This window comes from Hordeum vulgare, chromosome 7H, assembly GCF_904849725.1.
Source record: "Hordeum vulgare subsp. vulgare chromosome 7H, MorexV3_pseudomolecules_assembly, whole genome shotgun sequence".
In the NCBI taxonomy this organism is placed as follows: domain Eukaryota; kingdom Viridiplantae; phylum Streptophyta; class Magnoliopsida; order Poales; family Poaceae; genus Hordeum; species Hordeum vulgare.
In genome coordinates this window covers 431,720,852-431,735,723 of record NC_058524.1, presented here as the reverse complement: position 1 = coordinate 431,735,723, position 14,872 = coordinate 431,720,852, and positions in this window count along the sequence as shown.

Here is a 14,872-nt window from a genome sequence, read left to right as displayed (position 1 = left end):
AAACAAAACAAAGTCAGAAAGTAATTAATAGAAACACAAATGAACAAAAATAGGAAAAGAGTTATCTGGCGCTTACCTTGGCCGAGGCCCATCTCCTCCCTTCTGTCGTCTTCCTCCTTCGCCAGTCGGAGCAGGAGGTGGCCGCCGCTCCCTCCGGCGCGGCCACGCACCTGCGTGCCTGCCTGGCCGCTACTTCGCGCTGGCAAGGAGGGGATAAGCCTCCCGCAGCCGTCCCCAAGCTCCTCCTCACCTCATTCCTCCCCGAGCTCTCTCCTCTCTCGACCGCCATTAGAGCCCGAGCTGAGCTCGAGCTCGCCATCGCTCCAGCCCATCTCCCTCTCACCTGAGCTGCGCAATAGCTTCGCCTTGGTCCCCTGAAGCTCTCCAACCAGCCACTCGACGCCGAGAACCCGTGAGACATCGTGTCACCGTCGTCTTCCTCCTCGGATCCACGGAGCTCGCCGTCGTTGTTCTCCCTCCTCAGACCATCCCCGAGCCTCCTCTCGTCACCTCTTCACTCCCTGTGAGCTCAGGGTGCTTTCCCCCTCATTTTCCCCTTCGATCCCGAGCTCTAGACCCCGATTCCACCCAAACCCGACGAGATCCGCCGCGGGACCTCGTCGCCGGTAGCCTTCCGGTGATCGGCTGGTCATTCTGAGGCCGCCGTTAGCTCCAGTGCTTCGTGTAGGTGCTGTACGAGCCGAGCCCCGTGCGTGATAGGTCCTGTATCTATGATCTCGATGGTGCCCGAACTCCGACAGCCACTGAGCTCGTCGCCGGCGTCATCTCCGGTGGTTTCAGCCCCTGCTCTTTGCAAAAATGGAGCTGCGGTCGAGTGGCCGATCATCTGGTGCCCTTCGCCGTGCTTTTGGTCACCAGAATAGCGAACCCGAGGCCCTCCGCCGTTCTGATGGTCGCCGGAGCCTCGCCACCGGTGGGTTTGACCCCATCGCCGGTGGGGTTCACTCCCCTCGTTCTCTGGCAAGTGGGGCCAACCCCCTGTTTAATTAAAGTTTAGTCAAAATAAAAATAAAAATTGTATTAAAAGTTAAATAGCTAGTGACATGTGGGTCCAGTCCTGTTAATTAGCTAATTAAATTTAAACTTAATCTAAAACTGGCTAGAGTCACTAACCAGTGGGTCCCCCTGGTCAGGTTTGACTTTCAACGGCCAGCTGACTTGCTGATGTCATGCTGATGCAATAAATCTAATTCTGATTTTGATATAATTCCAGAATAATTGCAAAACTTTGGAAATTCATAATAAATTGAATATAACTCCAAATCAGACAAATAATATATGCAAATTGATCAAAAACATCCAATGAACACAATGGTGCTACTTTCATGCATGAAAAACAAAGTTATGAAACACCATCAGGTCAAATCAATTAAATAATTAATATGAATATGCCATTTCAAATGATATTTGAATTTGGTTTTCAAACCAGATGCAAACTAAGGTTTCACCAACCACATTGAAACATATCACCTTTCTTTTCATGCCATGTTCATGCACCATGATTGTTGCATATGATTGTTAATGTTGTATGTTGATATTCGATAGGCCCCGCCCCTTCGGATACGACTGATTATCCGACTGACGGATATCACCCCTCTACTGAGCAACAAGGCAAGCAACCATTTTGATCATCCCGATAAATCCCATGTTCTCGCTCCTGCTCTTACTTCTTGCTTAGGTCAAAATGCTTTTACCATGTTAGTTGAACCCACTCCCTTTGCATGACCTGTCCTTGTCACAATAATTAGCTGAACCGTGCAACCTAGCATACCTGATAGATGCTTGAGCCATGATGTGCCTTATCCTACTATGCATGCTATGCTTAGAGTTGCGTATGGTCTGTCATCTGGGTGATGAGCAGGATCGTGAGAATGTGTTATATTAATAAGGTTGTGTGTTTACCTTGATTTGGTAAAGGTACCGGTGAAAGGTTGTGTAGGAGTATATGGAGGGTTGTTTCACTGGAGCCGTCCTTAGGAACTGAGTTCCGTGTATGTAATTCAAGACAAGATACTACCACATGCTGGGCCTTGAAATATGACCTCGCTCGACTTATTAATCGCTTAGTACTTGGTCCAGGAGTTGCAAGTAGTTTCTGGTGTTTATAGTCATGCTGGAGGTCGTGCAGAGTGCTGACCTTAGAGGTGGGCTATGATGCGGTAGGCAGTGGCACGTTGTACCAAGTGGCACCCGGATGGTGGGCTTGGGAACCCTGCGCACATCGTTTGGGCCGTGGCGGAAACCTCGGCCGGACTTCCGTGCGGGTTACCCTCAGATAGGCGATAAACCTGGACTAGGTATTAGCGTGGTTAACGGTCGTGGCCGACTCCCTCGCTGGGCTTCTGCTTGAAGGTTGTCGAGGTGCGTGACGTGCACATAGCGATAAGTGGCGAGAGCATGTGTGAAGAAGTACACCCCTGCAGGGTTATGATCTATTCGAATAGCCGCGTTCGCGGATATGGATTACTTGGAAACATATGTTGTTCATAGACAACTATAATGGCTACTCATAAAAATGTCAAGATAAGTGTGAGTGTCGTGGATGGCATTTCCGTAGGGTGACGGAATGATTCCATGATGGAGTATTGTTGTGGAGTTAGTGGACTCGTGTGCGAGAAAACAAAGTTGTCGAAACTATTTAAAAATGTAGCTTTGTCTAGCCAAGAGTCAAAAGTTGGCTTTCTGCATGAAGCCCCACAACTCCTTGTTGATACATTGCATGAGTAGATAGATTATTCTAAAGTCTTGCTGAGTAATTTTGTACTCACGTTTGCTTAATAATTTGTTGCAGAGGATGTTAATGACCCTAATGGTAGGTTCTATCTAGACGTTGACGACGACGAGTAGCTGGTGTCCCAGCTATGATCTGGCCCTATGTTGGGTGTGTAGATAGTCAGGCCATGTGCCTTTTACCTTTCCATGTGTCTGTACTCAGACGGATTTAATCTTCTGTTGGCTTGTAAGACTTGTTTGAATGACTTGTGATGATGGGTCGTGAGAGCCCTATCTATGTACTATTATGTGTGAGGCTCTTCTGAGCCTTCTAAATAAAGTTTGTATGTTTATGGTTATGTTGTGATGCCATCGATGTATCTATGCATATCGAGTATGGCATGCGTACGTGTGTTGTACTTGATATGTATGGGGTTCCAACACCTAGTCGTATGCCTTAGTAGCACTCCTTACGGGGAAATGCCCCTTTGTGTTTCCACTGAGCCATGGTAGTTCGCTACTGCTCCGGACACATTGGTTGACCGGCATGTGTCCTTCTTAGTTGACGTGTCTGTACCTTTGGGGAAATCTCACGCGGTGTAATGGAGTCCTTGTAGCTTGCTATGACTCGTCTACACTCGCTGATGACCGACACCTGCTTTGCTGGGTCATGTATGTTTGTCCCTGTACGGAACTGCCGCTTGAGTTTATGACTAGACATGTCGATCCGGGTTCTTTGACATTGGAATGCTAGCGACACAATTACATACGCGAGTCAAAAGGCGCAAACAGTCCCGGCTAAGGTAAGGCTGCAGCCATGGGGATAACCATGCGTGAGACGGCAAAGAGATGTGATGTGTTACACGCTGGATTCCTATGACTTAGGATCGGGGTCCCGACAGCGTTGGTATCAGAGCCTGACTGACTGTAGGATTACTAAGACAAACTGGTCGAAGTTGAGTCTAGAATTGCTTTAGTTATATATTAGGGAATTGTTTGTGGAAGGGAACGTACGATTCTTTCTTCTCTTCTCAGGTCATTCTGGGGGATTAAGAACTAGGTTACTTATCTTTCTCTCAGGTTCGTATATTACTGATCGGTAGATTATAGGACAACGAGTCGAGAGTTACTCCAGGTTCCTTTTATTCCAAGGGAAAGAAAGTAAGTTTTGATGACCATGGAATTGAACTTGATAGTTGAGTGGTTATGCTATCCTATCTTTTGTGGGTTGTCTGAAAATTGTTTTTGAGCATTTATAGCCATTATGCTGCCCAATTTTGTCTTCAGAGCTCTAATGCTTTTGCATTACACTCTATTTTCAGATGCCTGGCCGTCCGTCTCGTCAGGTGGTCCGTCTGACTAGGTGCATTGATGTGCCGGGTCATACGGTATGCTAGTAAGGATGATGTCAGTAGCCGGTTACCGCTGGTACCCCGAGTATACAGTGGAGGAGCAGTACCGGAATTTTAATCAGAGTCAGTATATGTGCACTGTTAGGGTATTCCTAGATTACCCTTGAGCTGAGGAGCCGATCCATTGGTCTTATGAATTGGGGTCACTGTTGACATGGCAGTACAAGTTGCTGCCTATTCAATGTTGACCATCATGAGGGCCAAACATGCGCTGCTGCAGAATTCAGAGTTCTGCTATGTTCCTACCTCTCAGCCAGGAGAAGAAGGATACCTCAGTGGGGTCTACTTTGATTCCTCTATGGAGGATCCGCTGCTACAGTCCACCACTTAGATCCTAGAGAATATAGACAGGGATGGTCGTGCCATTCGTATGGAGCTCTATGCTACACGTGCCCGCCTGTGGACGACTTTGACACAGTTGGCACCGGTAGTCGAGATAGGGTATGGAGATATGGAGATGCTGAACCCTGTTAGGACCCATATTCTGGCTCATGTTGACTGGCCTGCTATAGGAGGAGTCACCCCTCTTCGGGGACCTCTACTACGACCAGTCAGGGGACCAAGGCCACATCCGTGTCCTTACGGTTCCCAGGGGTCTCAGGATCGAGTATTTCCTGATCCGCAGGTTGAGCTCCCAGGCCATGGAGGCAACCTTTATGAGATGTTCTATGCGGATGCATGAACCCGTGAGTGGAAGAGTAGTATGGTAGTAGTTGTAGCTCCACAATCCTGTGTGTCTTGTGAAGTATGCTTATGTCATGAGATGAATTCCGGAGGCATAGATAAATAATGTATAGGGAGCTCGGAAGCCTCTGATGAGTAGTATCATCTTTTCAGTAGTTTGCTCTTCAGGTTGAGGTTGTACTGAACCATGTAATGGTGTGTATGAACCATGGTGTATATATAGCAGTTGCTTGTTACCATGTTGTTCGGATATTCATTTCCGCATTCCATGTGTTCAGTGCATTCTTAATCCATAGCTGGTATTCATGTTGATATAGGTCTAAGCTATGAGTTTGTTTGTCAGGATGGTGTTCACCAGGTTGAACCGTGCCCCTGCCCATGACCAGGGAGAGGGTAGTCAAGCACCATAGGAGGAATTGCCTCACCCGCCTTCCTTGGCGGAAGTTATGCTTGAGGCAGAAAGAAACAAAAGGGAGACCAACCGTTTGCTAGAGCGTATTGAGCAAAATACGGCTCGTCAGCCGAGGAATGATGCAGTGTCCCTCAATGACTTCGTGAAGGTGAATCCTCCGAAGTTCCATCACTCCGTCGACCTCCTCGATGCTGATGACTGGTTGTGCAGTATATCGCGCAAGATTCGTTGTGCAAATGTTTCTGAGGCCAACAAGGTGACCTTTGCGGCGTACTTTCTGGAAGGACCCGCCAATCTGTGGTGGGAGAACTTTGAAGCTATGCGTCCTGCCGGACCAGCAGCCACATGGGCAGACTTTAGTGCAGCCTTTCGTGTGCACCATATTCCAGAGGGTCTGATGGACAGAAAGAGAGAGGAGTTTTGTGCATTCACCCAGGGAAAATTGACCATAGATGCTTATAGTCGCGAGTTCGGTAACCTCGCCCGCTATGCCACTTAAGAGGTGTCAACTAATGCCAAGAAACAAGCAAGATTCCGCAAGGGTCTGAGCCCTGAACTTCGTCGTGACCAACGCCTCCATGAGTGTACAAGCTATCAAGCTCTTGTCAACAAGGCGAGCAGTGCCGAGACTGGTCATACCGACTATGAAGCCACGAAGAAGCACTCCCGTGATTCTGGCTCATCATATGGCTCCGGGTTTCCAAAATGCAGGCTGTGGGTTCCAAATAGTTCTGTGCCGCCAAGATACACCCCGAGGCCATCCTATGTGGCGCCTCAGGCAAATCAGACCAACCCTCCAGCAAAAACCTATGGTGGTCCAGCTAGCAATGATGCACCACGTGCCAATCAGGTGATCTGTTACAAGTGTGGAGAACGAGGGCACTATTCACGAGAGTGTCCTCAAAATATGGGTGCCAAGCAACCTGGAAAGTCCGTTGGGCAAGGCAAGTCGGGCAAAGCTTACTATGCGAAGCCAACTCCTGCACGTGGCCGTGTGAACTATGTTTAAGCAGAAGAAGTTGTAGAGGATCCCGACGTCATATTGGGTACGCTCCTTGCCAATCATCACCCAGGGTCCGTTCTTTTTGACACTGGGTCATCTCATTCCTTCATTTCAGAAAGTTATGCACAGTTGCATAACATGTCCTTTTGTGATATGCCAATCCCATTGGTTGTCCAAACCCCTGGTAGTAAGTGGCAAACCTCCAGGATAACCTATGACAATGAGATTCTAGTAGACAGGCTAGTTTTTCTAGCGTCTTTGATAGCCTTGAAATCTTCGGATATCAATATCATCTTGGGTATGGACTGGATGTCGGCTCATTATGCTAAGATTGATACTCATTGTAGAAATGTTCAACTTACCCATCCCTCGGGCGAGATAGTTAATGTCTCTACTCGAATTGCCAAATGCCAACTCTATTCCCTCAATGCCAACCCTCTTCGAGAACTTGAAGACATTCTGGTAGTCCGTGACTTTCCGGATGTTTTTCCAGAAGAACTGCCAGGATTTCCACCTAACAGGGATGTAGAGTTTGTCATAGACCTTGTTCCGGGAATCGTTCCAATAGCCAGAAGACCTTATAAGATGGCACCCCTGGAGCTAGCCGAACTTAAGAAGCAACTAGATGAGGCCTTGAATAAAGGTTTCATTCGTCCTAGCTCTTCTCCTTGGGCTTGCCCCGTCCTCTTCATCAAGAAGAAAGACGGAACGGATCGGATGGTTGTAGATTATCGACCAGTTAACCTGGTCACCATAAAGAACAAGTATCCGCTCCCCAGGATCAACGACCTGTACGATCAGCTCGCTGGATCCTTAGCCTTATCCAAAATGGATTTGAGGTTGGGTTACCATCAAATCAAAATCAAGAACGGGGACATTCCAAAAACGGCTTTTGTCACTCGTTATGGCCAATACGGGTACACCGTCATGTCCTTCGGTTTAACCAATGCCCCAACCACCTTCTCTCGTTTGATGAATTCAATCTTCATGGAGTATTTGGATAAATTCGTCGTGGTATACCTCAATGATATTCTCATCTACTCGAAGAACGAACAAGAGCATGCCAAGCATCTAAGGCTGGTATTGATGGAACTTCGAGAGCACCGCCTTTATGCCAAGTTTTCAAAATGTGAATTTTGGTTACCAGAAGTGACCTATCTAGGCCACGTAATCTCTGGTAAGGGTATTGCTGTCAATCCCGAGAGAGTTCAAGCCATCCTTGATTGGACTCAACCTGAATCGGTTAAGAAACTTAGGAGTTTCCTTGGCCTAACGAGCTATTGTCGCCGCTTTGTCGAGAATTTCTCCAAGGTTGGAAAGCCTCTAACTGAACTCCTTAGGAAAGATAAAAAGTTCGAGTGGACACCACGGTGTGATTATAGTTTTCAGGAAATGAAAAGACGCCTGACTTCCGCACCTTTGTGGCTACCACCAGATTTCTCCAAGGACTTTGTTATCTATTGCGACGCCTCGCGACAAGGATTAGGTTGCATTCTCATGCAGGATTGTCATGTGATTGCATACGCATCTCGACAGTTGCGTCCACATGAGGATAATTATCCCACACATGATCTTGAGCTTGTAGCTGTAGTCCATGCACTTAAAACCTGGCGACATTACCTTCTTGGTAATCGTTGCGAAATATTCACTGATCACCAAAGTCTGAAATATATCTTCACCCAGATGGATTTGAATCTCAGGCAAAGACGATGGGTTGAGTTGATCACGCATTACGACTTAGGGATAACTTACACCCCGGGGAAGGCCATTGTTATGGCTGATGCATTAAGTCATAAGTCTTATTGTAACAACCTGATGCTACAACGAGGTCAACCACATCTCTATGAGGAATTTCGGAAGTTAAATCTTCACATTGTTCCTCAAGGATTCCTTTCTAACCTGGTGGCGAAGCCTACTCTTGAGGATCAAATCATAGCTGGCCAGAATCGTGATAAGGGTATATCACGGATCAAGGAGAATATCATTAGCGGAAACGCTAAGGAATTCTCCATGAATGATCAAGATGTTGTGTTCTTCCATAATTGTCTAGTGGTTCCTAAGAATCCACATTTAAGGCAGTTGATCCTTAAGGAGGCTCATGATTCTCCTCTCAGCATTCATCCTGGTAGTACTAAGATGTATCAAGACCTACGCCATAGGTTTTGGTGGACTAGGAGGAAGAGAGAAATTGCTGAGTTCGTTGCTAACTGCAACCTTTGTCGTCGAGTTAAGGCAGAACATCAAAGGCCTGCTGGCACCCTTCAACCTTTAGCTATTCCTGAATGGAAATGGGACAAAGTCAGTATGGATTTCATCACTGGATTTCCCAAGACCAAGAAAGGAAATAATGTTATCTTTGTGGTCATTGACCGTCTTTCCAAAGTAGCTCATTTTCTTCCAATTCGTGAGAGTATAACATCTAGCGAGCTAGCAGAGTTATATATCTCTCGAATAGTGTCGGTGTTCCTCTGGAGATTAACTGAGACCGTGGAAGTATTTTTACTTCTCACTTCTGGGAAAGTTTTCAGAATGCCATGGGGACTCACTTATCTTTTAGCACTGCTTTCCATCCTCAATCAAGTGGTCAAGTAGAAAGAGTGAATCAAATCCTAGAAGATATGCTCCGAGCTTGTGTTATGTCGTTCGGTATGAATTGGGAGAAGTGTCTTCCATTCGCCGAATTTGCTTATAACAATAGTTATCAATCAAGCTTGGGCAAAGCTCCTTTCAAAGTTCTCTATGGACGAAGATGTCGAACACCTCTTAATTGGTCAGAAACCGGAGAGAGGAAACTCTTTGGTCCGGATATGATCCAGGATGCAGAAGAGCAAGTTCGCATTATTCGTGAAAAGTTGGAAATAGCCCAGTCTCGTCAAAAAAGCCAATATGATCGTCATCACAAAGTTGTGACCTTTGAAGTTGACGAGAAGGCTTACCTTCGGGTTACACCTCTGAAGGGTACCCATCATTTCGGCATCAAGGGCAAGTTGGCTCCTTGTTATATCGGTCCTTTTCGCATTCTGGCCAAACGAGGAGAAGTTGCCAACCACTTGGAACTTCCTCCGCATCTTTCCAAGGTTCATGATGTATTCCACGTCTCGCAACTCAGGAGTTGCTTTTCGGATCCTATCCATGAAGTGGACCACGAAACACTTGATCTCCAAGATAACCTTTTATACCGAGAATACACTGTTTATATTCTAGATCAAGCTGAGCGTACCACTCGACGTGGAAACCTCAAGTTTCTTAAAGTTCAATGGTCAAATCATTCTGAAAAAGAGGCAACATGGGAAAGAGAGGATTGTCTTCGACTTGAGTACCCCGCGCTATTCCCGATGATTCCAAATTTCGGGACGAGATTCTTTTGAGTGGGGGTGAGTTGTCACATCCCTGATCCCTATTAGAGTCAAGCAAGTTGTGCTCATGTCTTCTTCTTTGCATCCAAGAAAATGAAATGAAATCCAAAAGCAAAGCAAAGAAAACCAAAGCAAAACCTAGGAACTCTATATTCAAAAGCTTCTCAATTTTGGTGGCAAATTAAAAATTCCAAAATGGCCAACAGAAAAGTTCATCATTTCTGATAAATGTTGAAAACAAAATATCAAGGGTAAAATATATTTTCAAAGTGATTTTGGCATTTTATTTTAAAGCTAAAATCTACTGAAATCAACTATGTAATTGATCTCAAATATTTCAAAGTTTTCAAAAATGCTGAAACTTTAATATATGTTTGGAATTATTCGAAATAACATTTCAGCATGTTTCAAACTATTTTGGGAATAGTTTGGAGCCAAAAATAAAACAAAACAAAGTCAGAAAGTAATTAACAGAAACAGAAATGAACAAAAATAGGAAAAGAGTTATCTGGCACTTACCTTGGCCTAGGCCCATCTCCTCCCTTCTGTCGTCTTCCTCCTTCGCTAGTCGGAGCAGGAGGTGGCCGCCGCTCCCTCCAGCGTGGCCATGTACCTGCGTGCCGGCCGCGCCGCCGCTTCGCGCTTGCAAGGAGGGGATAAGCCTCCCGCAGCCGTCCCCGAGCTCCTCCTCGCCTCATTCCTCCCCCAGCTCTCTCCTCTCTCGGCCGCCATCAGAGCCCGAGCTGAGCTCAAGCTCACTGTCGCTCCAGCCCCTCTCCCTCTCACCCGAGCTGCGCAATAGGTTCGCCTTGGTCCCCTGAAGCTGTCCAACCAGTCACTCGACGCCGAGAACCCCTGAGACGCCGTGTCGCCGTCGTCTTCCTCCTCGGATCTCTGAAGCTCGCCGCCGTCGTTCTCCCTCCTCAGACCATCCCCGAGCCTGCTCTCGTCGCCTCTGCACTCCCTGTGAGCTGAGGGTGCTTTCCCCCTCATTTTACCCTTCGATCCCGAGCTCTAGGCCCCGATTCCACCGAAGCCCGATGAGATCCGCCGCGGGACTTCGTCACCGGTAGCCCTCCGGTGATCGGTTGGTCATTCCGAGGCCGCAGTTAGCTCCAGTGCGTCGTGTAGGTGTTGTACGAGCCCAGCCCCGTGCGTGATAGGTCCCGTAGCTATGATCTCGATGGTGCCCGAACTCCGGCAGCCGCTGAGCTCGTCGCCGGCGTCATCTTCGGTGATTTCAGCCCCTGCTCTTTGCAAAAATGGAGCTGTGATCGAGTGACCGATCGTCTCGTGCCCTCCGTCGTGCTTTTGGTCACCGAAATAGCAAACCCAAGGTCCTCCGCTGTTCTGATGGTCGCCGGAGCCTCGCCGCCGGTGGGTTTGACCCCATCGCCGGTGGGGTTGACTCCCCTGAGTCTCTGGCAAGTGGGGCCAGCCCCCTTTTAAATTAAAGTTTAGTCAAAATAAAAATAAAAAAATATATTAAAAGTTAAATAGCCACTCACATGTGGGTCCAGTCCTATTAATTAGCTAATTAAGTTTAAACTTAATTTAAAACTAGCCAGAGTCACTGACCAGTGGGTCCCCCTGGTCAGGTTTGACTTTCAACGGCGAGCTGACCTGCTGATGTCATGCTGATGCAATAAATCTAATTCTGATTTTAATATAATTCGAGAATAATTGCAAAACTTTGTAAATTCATAGAAAATTGAATATAACTCCAAATCAGACAAATAATATATGTAAATTGATCAGAAAGATCCAATGAACACAATGGTGCTACTTTCATGCATGAAAAACAAAGTTATGAAACAACATCAGGTCAAATCAATTAAATAATTAAGATGAGTATGCCATTTCGAATGATATTTGAATTTGGTTTTCAAACCAGATGCAAACTAAGGTTTCACCAACCACATTGAAACATATTGCCTTTCTTTTCATGTCATGTTCATGCACCATGATTGTTGCATATGATTGTTAATATTGTATGTTGATATTCGATAGGCCGCACCACTTCGGATACGACTGATTATCCGACTGATGGATATCACCCCTCTACTGAGCAACAAGGCAAGCAACCATTTTGATCATCCCGATAAATCCCAAGGTCAAAATGCTTTCAATGCTTTTACCACGTTAGTTGAACCTACTCCCTTTGCATGACCTGCCCTTGTCACAGTAATTTGCTGAACCGAGCAACCTAGCATACCTGGTAGATGCTTGAGCCATGATGTGCCTTATCCTACTATGCATGCTATGCTTAGCGTTGTGTATGGTCTATCATCTGGGTGATGAACAGGATCGTGAGAATGTGTTCTATTAATAAGGTTGTGTGTTTAACTTGATTTGGTAAAGGTATCGGTGAAAGGCTCTGTAGGAGTACATGGCGGGTTGTTTCGTTGGAACCGTCCTTAGGAACTGAGTTTCGTGTATGTAATCCAAGACAAGATACTACCACATGATGGGCCCTGAAATATGACCCCGCTCGACTTATTAATCGCTTAGTACTCGGTCCAGGAGTTGGAAGTAGTTTCTGGTGTTTATAGTCAAGCTGGAGGCCGTGCATAGTGCTGACCTTAGAGGTGGCCTATGATGCGGTAGGCAGTGGCACGGTGTACCAAATGGCACCCGGGTGGTGGGCTTGGGAACCCTGCGCACATCGTTTGGGGCCGTGGCGAAAACCTCGGCCGGACTTCCTTGCGGGTTACCCTCAGATAGGCGATAAACCTGGACTAGGTATTAGCGTGGTTAACGGTCGTGGCCGACTCCCTCGCTGGGCTTCCGCTTGAAGGTTGCCGAGGTGCATGACGTGCACATAGCGATAAGTGGCGAGAGCGTGCGTGAAGAAGTACACCCCTGCACGGTTATGATCTATTGGAATAGCCGTGTCCGCGGATATGGACTACTTGGAAACATATGTTGTTCATAGACAACTATAATGGTTACTCATAAAAATGTCAAGATAAGTGTGAGTGTCGTGGATGGCATTTCCGTAGGGTGACAGAATGATTCCATGATGGAGTATGGTTGTGGAGGTAGTAGAATCGTGTGCGAGAAAACAAAGTTGTCGAAACTATTTAAAAATGTAGCTTTGTCTAACCAAGAGTCAAAAGTTGGGTTTGTAAATAGTCAGGCCATGTGCCTTTTACCTTTCCATATGTCTGTACTCAGACGGATTTAATCTTCCGCTGGCTTGTAAGACTTGTTTGAATGACTTGTGATGATGGGTCGTGAGACCCCTATCTGTGTAATATTATGTGTGAGGCTCTTCCGAGCCTTCTAAATAAAGTTTGTATGTTTACGATTATGTTGTGATGCCATCGATGTATCTATGCATATCGAGTATGGCATGCGTACATGTGTTGTACTTGATATGTATGGGGTTCGAACACCTAGTCGTATGCCTTAGTAGCACTCCTTACGGGGAAATGCCCCTTTGTGTTTCCAACGAGCCATGGTAGTTCGCTACTGCTCCGGACACATTGGTTAACCGGCATGTGTTCTTCTTAGCTGTTGTGTTTGTCCCTTTGGGGAAATGTCACGCGGTGTAATGGAGTCCTTGTAGCTTGCTACGGCTCGTCTACACTCGCTGATGCCCGACACCTGCTTTGCTCGGTCATGTATGCGTGTCCCTGTACGGAACTACCGGTTGAGGTTATGATTAGACATGTCGATCCGGGTTCTTTGACATTGGAATGCTAGCGACACAATTACATACGCGAGTCAAAAGGCGCAAACGGTCCCGGCTAAGGTAAGGCTGCAGCCGTGGGGATAACCGTGTGTGAGACCGCAAAGAGATGTGATGTGTTACATGCTGGATTCCTATGGCTTAGGATCGGGGTCCTGACACACTCTCTCACAAATTTGGCATGGGTAGAAGAGATTCATTTGGTGGAAAGCAACTTGGGGACGCTAGAGGTCAAGTTTCAAATGGATATATTGGAATATCTTGATCTCAACACATGAGTAGGTGGCTCTCTCTCAGAAAAATGGATATGACAAGTGTATGTGTGTTCTGAGTGCTTCATCTACGAATGAGAGGTGGTGGAGGAGTATATATAGGCATCTCAAAAAATCCAAATCATACAACATTATTGCCCAACTCGGTGGCACCAACTTGTACAAAATATGGCAACTCTTGTAGTCTCGGTGAGATTGATATAGGAATCTCGGTGGTACCGATATGGGTGACCTAGGGCAGTTTCCAAATCTCACTGAGAACTATTTCAAAACTAGGAAATTCTGATTCTTGAGAACTACATACCAGAAACATGGTCACTGGTTTCGGTGGCCCCGAAAGGAATGTTGGTGGTACCGAGCTTCTAGGGTTTGGCATAGGTTCTGCCTTTGCTGAAAATCAGTATGGACAAGTGGATAAAGTTGGTGGCACCAATTTTGATGTTTAGGCTTTGGACAGAGAAATTTGTGGGAGAATTTCATGAGTATTTTTTGTAGCTATCTCTAAGCACTTGAGCAATCTGATCATCATAGATACCTCATCCCCTTTTAATAGTATTGTCTTTCCTATAGACTCAAATGTGATTTCTCACAAATATAAAATTTAGAGTATTGTATCTTGAAGCTTGGCCAATCCTTTTTCCTTTCCTTGCATTCAGGTGTTCTCCTCACAATCCTTAGCCAATGCATCTTTGAACTATTCTGAAATATACTTAGATAAAATCATTAGTTCGATGACACATATGTTGTTATTAATTAGCAAAACCACCTTATCGAGAAGTTGTGATTTCACTCACCCCCACTAGTCCTTTTATTCTCTGTGCGAACCCCACCTCCATGGCCTTATCGATGCTCCTAGCCCACAACGCCGCTGTGACTGCTGTTGGGTCCGCCCATGCCTCGCGAACCCACTCCGTGGGACCGTAGCTGAACCCATGCATGTCTACTCAAAAAAGGTTTCATGCTGCCGTTGTTCTTGCTCCGTCATCCTCCCCCTCCCTCTCATGTAGCACACGGACGCTTGTCGGCTCCGATCCCGTTGCCAATCGGTGCCAACTCAGTTGCGACATGTGATGGCACCCTCACGCTACAGTCCACGCCCACTTCACATCCCTCCTCGTGCACTCGCTCCTACTGTGACGTGCTCCTCTCCTTGCCCCATCACTCACCCACCTCTTCCCCTCCTATATCTACAGCTCGCCGCCCCAATCTCTCACTCACACCAGCCCATGCACCTGCGACCCTCTCACCAACGCTTCTTTTGCTGCGTTGCCAGCGACCACCACGTCGAAACATATCATGACCCCAT